This window comes from Cupressus sempervirens, chromosome 3 (genome assembly GCF_028749045.1).
Source record: "Cupressus sempervirens isolate cs-2001-9-10 chromosome 3, ASM2874904v1, whole genome shotgun sequence".
Lineage (NCBI taxonomy): Eukaryota > Viridiplantae > Streptophyta > Pinopsida > Cupressales > Cupressaceae > Cupressus > Cupressus sempervirens.
In genome coordinates this window covers 1,109,855,635-1,109,861,634 of record NC_143120.1, presented here as the reverse complement: position 1 = coordinate 1,109,861,634, position 6,000 = coordinate 1,109,855,635, and positions in this window count along the sequence as shown.

Genomic DNA, 6,000 nt, shown 5'->3' with positions numbered 1-6,000 from the left:
AAATGGGACTTTATGAAATGGCTCAAAATGACAATTTAACTTCATGAAACACATAGGAATATTGAATTCAAGGTGCTAGAAGCGTTAAACACCTCTTGGGGATCAAAAGTAAAACCAAGTACATATGCATTTAAAAGCACTCATGGGGCTTGATTTTTCTCAATGGTATTCAAAATTAGGGCTTCGATTTTGAGTCCCAATAGTGGCTCTATCTAGGGATGTATGTTCCTTGTGGGCATATCAAGGATTTAGATCTATGGAAGAAGTAGACCACACACAAAAACTTCCTCTCGAACAACCTTATTGAAAGCATGAAAACTACTACTATATACAAACAATGACCTCGGGCCACCAAACTTCAACAAAACTTCCAACCTCTATCATAAATCTGATTTTCATTTGTATTCTCATTAGGTAATCTAGAAATATTATTCATATTAGTCTTGCCAATCAGATTAACATCTTGAAACACAACAATTAGCAAAACTAAATCTACACCTTCACTTTCATAATACATATAAAAACTAGCTTCACTTTCAACCACTTGCTCATTATGAAATTTTTGATCAGCATGCTCAAAAGTATTAGACTCAAACTGAAAATCCTCTTCATCAAATGAAAATTGCATGCTATTAGTCTTGAATACGAAAACTTCATACTCAACATGGGGAAAGGGATCACACATACCTTGAAATTGTATATCCTTATGCATAATTAGATGATATTCAGATGAGCAATCAGATTTCTACTCACAAATGTCATCAATGTCATAATCTAAAACTAATCTAGGATCTTCAAATGGTGCTTTAAAATCAAAAAATAGATCAGCCATCATATTAGAGTATTCATCATAAAATTCATTCAAGGTGCATGCTGATTTTCAATAACACCTTCATCAAACACCTTGTTATCCATCTCATAAGATGCAATCTCATCAATACTCTCACTATCACATCTAAAAGAAGATAAATCTGATCTCTTACAGAAATAAGACAATGTATCATCATTAAACTCATCTTCAACTAAATTTGAACCTTCCATGTGCTCTTCAAAAAGTGAGTTGATAATTCCATGCAAAGCTCCTTTGTAGACATTATGACAAGTGATGTGATGATCAACATCAGACTCTTCACCATACAATGAATTAGTGAAAACCTTGAAACCATTTCTAACATCACTGTCATGGACACTTTCAGCATGTGAAGAAGAAAAATTAGAATCATCACAAGAAGACACACCATCAACTCCATCAATGAACCATGTAGAATATAAATCAATGTTACTTTCATTGTCTTGATTTAGATGATTCAGATGTTTTGCAAACCAATCACCTTTTATCTTATCAATAGGTGTTGATGCACTAATCTTAGAATCATTTATGTACTGCTAATTATTACTACATATATCTTCAAGACATTCTTCTACACAACTAATCAATTCATCTTTATAAAAAATCTTTTTATCTTCATATTGTGTAGACAACTCTTCCTCACAAATTTCAACCTCAAGCTAATTCACATAACTTTGAAATGAAACTTCACTTTTAGATTTAGAAATAGAACTCATACCTTTACTCATGTAAGAGTACTCACTTCCATCATTGCTTTCTTCTTCCCAGTTTGCATTTGATTCATATGAAGACAAATATGTACTATCACTATCCTCTTCTTGACTCAAGTAACCACTCTCATCATTGTCTTCACATGATGTTTCTTCATAATACATTGGACCAGAAACTTCACCTTCATCACTTGACACATCACTTCTAGCTTCTTCATCCTCGTACTGTGATGAACACCTTTCAACTTCATGATCAGTTATGTTTTTAACATAGAGTAAATCACCAATAGGAGAATGAATGATTGAATTTACATCTTGCATGCATAACTCATCAAGTGAACCATCTCTATCTTCTGCTATTGTAATATTACCAACACATGCATTCAATTTAGCAAGAATGGAATCATTGTTTTCTTGAAACCAATAAACTTCATTTGCACATGTCTTTAATTTTAAATTTTCAACAAAATCATCTACCATTGAAGGGGTACCTACTTGCTGATCTGAACTTTCCACTTGATTAAAACTTATAGTAGGGGTATTGATAATCTGATTTGAAATTGAAACATCAACACCATATTCATTCTTTCTTTCAAACACATTATACTGGCACACATTTCTAGTGAAATGACTTCTAGTCAATCTGTATTTCAGATTGTTTTCAATCTCTATAGCAGTCATAAAAGCTTGATATAATGTCCTAGGTTCTTTATCCCTCAATAAATAACTCATTTTCTTATCAAATGCATCAAAATAGGCAACTAAACACATTTGATCATTTGATCTATAATTCTCAGTCATATCACTCAAAACTTTTGCAAATTTGATATTGAATTGAGGCACAAGTTCATCACACTTAACATGAATCTTCAAGAACTTATCATAAGAATAAGATATGCTTACTCTTTCTCCAAATTTATCCATGAAGGTAGAATGCAACTCACCCCAAGATGGAATAGAACATACTGGTAGAAAAGAAAATCAGTTGCTAGCATCACCTTCCAAAGTTTGAACAAATAACTTCATGTGCAAATCCTCATGAGCAATCTCATAATCACCAACCAAGTCACTAAACATCTGAACATGATGACTGGCTTAATTTTCATGGTTCCCACTGAACTTAGGAAAATATTTTCTAAGATTATATGGCATAGTATTTGAGAAACCATGAATACCATTAAAATTTAATGGAATATATCTCTTGGTAGAAACAAATCTAGAATTCTTATCCATGGACTACATACTAGGTGAAGGGAAATTTGACATTTCTCACTAATTTAAAACTCAATCACCAAGATTACTTTTAGTATTCATTAATTACAACAGATCTAGAGTTCTTTCTACTAATTCAAAACTTCAAACATACTTCGAAATGTAAAAACACTTTTGCTGAATCTTTCTCTCATAAAGTATGTTGAAATTTATTAAACCATTCTACTATTTAATGCTGAAAACCATTTGACGAAGAATCTTTTGTAAAGCTCACTTTCATGGAAATGAAATCACATGAAAGTGGAAAATACCTTTCAATATTGATGCCTACAACTACTTCAATGCTACAAATAATAGCAGATTTTGATCTTATCTAGATTTAGTAACATTTGCATTGCATCTCACCTAATTCTTTCACCCATTGTCAAGAACTCGAGATATGTTCTTCAAATTAGCATTCCAACTATTGTTTCAATCAAAATACCTTCACATTCACAAAGCACTGGTGTAGAGATATGACTTTGAGTTGCCACTCACTTAGTGAGAAAAGATTTACCAAATTTGTAAAACATAACAAGCTGGTCCAGAATTTACAACTAGTATTTGAAAACTTTATTCAACAACATGGGAATTTGACACTCTTGACAAAGTGAAAGAACTTTGACATTAACTCTAAATTCTAATAGCAACATATAAAAATGCCAAATGACTTTGATACTACGAATTATTCAATTCAGTCAAACTAGTGCTATCAATGAATAAGAACATTGGGGGACATGAAACTTCAGCAAGGAAATAAGAAACACTTCTTGCTATATATATGCTCTATCCAATCCTTGTCATGCCAGATATTTTGGTTTCTTCTATACACAACTCCCCATCAAAGTCACCATTTTGTTGGTGTTTTGAAATATTACAAATTTCAAATTACCTTGATGAGAACAAGATACATCTAGGGGTGGTTAACTCCCATCTTTAACATATCTTTTCAGACACCAGGCCAACTATAAGGCTAGACGCTTCTTCTACTTTAGGCTCTATAAAACATAGGTAGGTGAACCTCAGATTCAATCTATATGGTACTAGTGCTAAAAAATATATTCCTAAATATAATACATACATTTAACCCTTATTTCTCCTAATGAATCATGCAATAACATAGATCTGTAATAGCTAAATGCAAAACAATGCAATTCATAAGCTGAGTGAGGGCATTCTATTCTAGTTCTTCAACATAAAATGTAAAGATGATTTGAATTTGATTTGATTTTATGTGGGTGGGAAAGTGGATGAAAACCATGTATGGACAACAAACTAATGATCCTATTATTGGAAACAATTGTTCAATTGTGTGTTGTCTTTGATGTTACACAAATGTCATATCAGTTATCAGACAGAGTCTACCGAGTTCAGTCAATTAGCAAGAAGTCTTATAGAGTATACCAAGCGTTCTCAGACTCTACCTTGTGCAGATAGTTTCTACCAAGGTTTCAAAGTTAGCAAGAGGAAGTTTAGTGTCTACCAAGCTTACTCAGTCATCAAAGGGAAATGTGGCAGAACACAATTCTTACTGAGTTAACTTGGTAGCAAAAGGATTTTGTTGGATTCATAGTGTTTACTGAGTTTCAGTCGGTTAACTTAGGAAATCATTTCTAGAGTAGTATTTACTAAGTAGGGTCAACCAATGAAGGATTTCATTATTTTGTGAAATTAAGTTTATTTGTTTAATGTAACATGTGTAGCCGACTAGTGTGATGATTATTGATCAATATATTTGTAATGTAGCAACTTGACAAATTTGTAAGTTATAAATAAAAGGTCAAGTTGTGAATTCAAAATGTATGGAAAAGGTGAATGTGAGTGAGCATGCTAATTTTTTAAAGAGGAAAGTGTGAGGAAATTTTGGAGAAGGATCAAATATTCTTGACAAGCAGCAAAGTTGTATTTGATCAACGAGGATCTATTGAAGCAAAATAGAGATCTGTATCAACAAAGATAAGTTGCATCTCATTCAGGTCACTTTATCATTGCTTTCTAACCATTGTATCAGTGATTCCAAAATCTCTTAACCGAGTTGATTTAATAGCCATTCTAAAAATCCTCTAACAAGGTGACAATTTAGTTGAATTTTTCTAAAGACCTCTAGCAAGAACACTCCTAATAGGGTGATTAAATCCTCTAACAAGGTCACACCTAATAGTGTGTTTTGTAACCTTTAACTAGGTTGGCTCCTAATAGAGCTCACTTTAGAAGAGTGAAAATTGGTAACTAGTTACTTGGTGGTTTTTCCCATACTGGGTTTTCACATTAAATCTAGTGTCTCTTGTGTTCATTTATGCATGCATGATTAAATCACTATGAATGCTTAATAAACATGATTATCTATCAAGTAGTAGTATTTTTCTATGTGGTTATTGAGTGACAATAGTGACTAATTATTAAGACATCTAAGGGATCTGTAGATTTTTTTTTTGTAGTAACTAATTCACCCCTCCCCTCTCAGTTACTCCATCTACATTTCCAACAATTGGTATTAGAGCATTTGGTGATTGCAAGAAAGATTTCAAGGATCTAAGCTAAAGATTAGGATGTCTTACAAGAGGGAAATTCCAAGGCTTAACAAAGATAACTTTTCAGCATGGTAAGGTCTCATGAGACTCCATCTGACTTCCATTGGTGATACATGATTGAAATATCTTGATGAAGAATATGGGACACCTTCTGTTACTTTATCTATCAATGACATTGCTAAGAAAAAGACTCATAACACCATGATGATAGACATTGCATCTGCCCTAAGCTATGAAGAATTTGATGATGTCAAGGATTGCAAAACTACCTTTGAAATGTGGAACAAACTGAAAGCTATCTATGGAGGTGATGATAATGTGAAGAGAGCTAAAGTAGAAAGTTTAAGAAGTCAATTTGATCAAATGAGGATGAGAGAAGATGAAAACATTGCAAAATATGTTGAAAGAGTCAAAGCAAATGTTAGTGCAATCAAAGCTTCTGGAGGAGATATCAAGGAGGAAATAGTCATAAGTAAGGTTCTCAAAACATTACTTCCTATTTATGCAATTAGAGTTACTACAATTCAGGAAAGTAGATGTGAAGCAAATCATAAGATAAATTTAGAGGCCATAGTTGAAAGATTAGCTGCATTTGAGCTAGACAATTATGACAACTATGTTCCAGCTTCCAAGAACATTGAATCAGCATTTGAAGCCA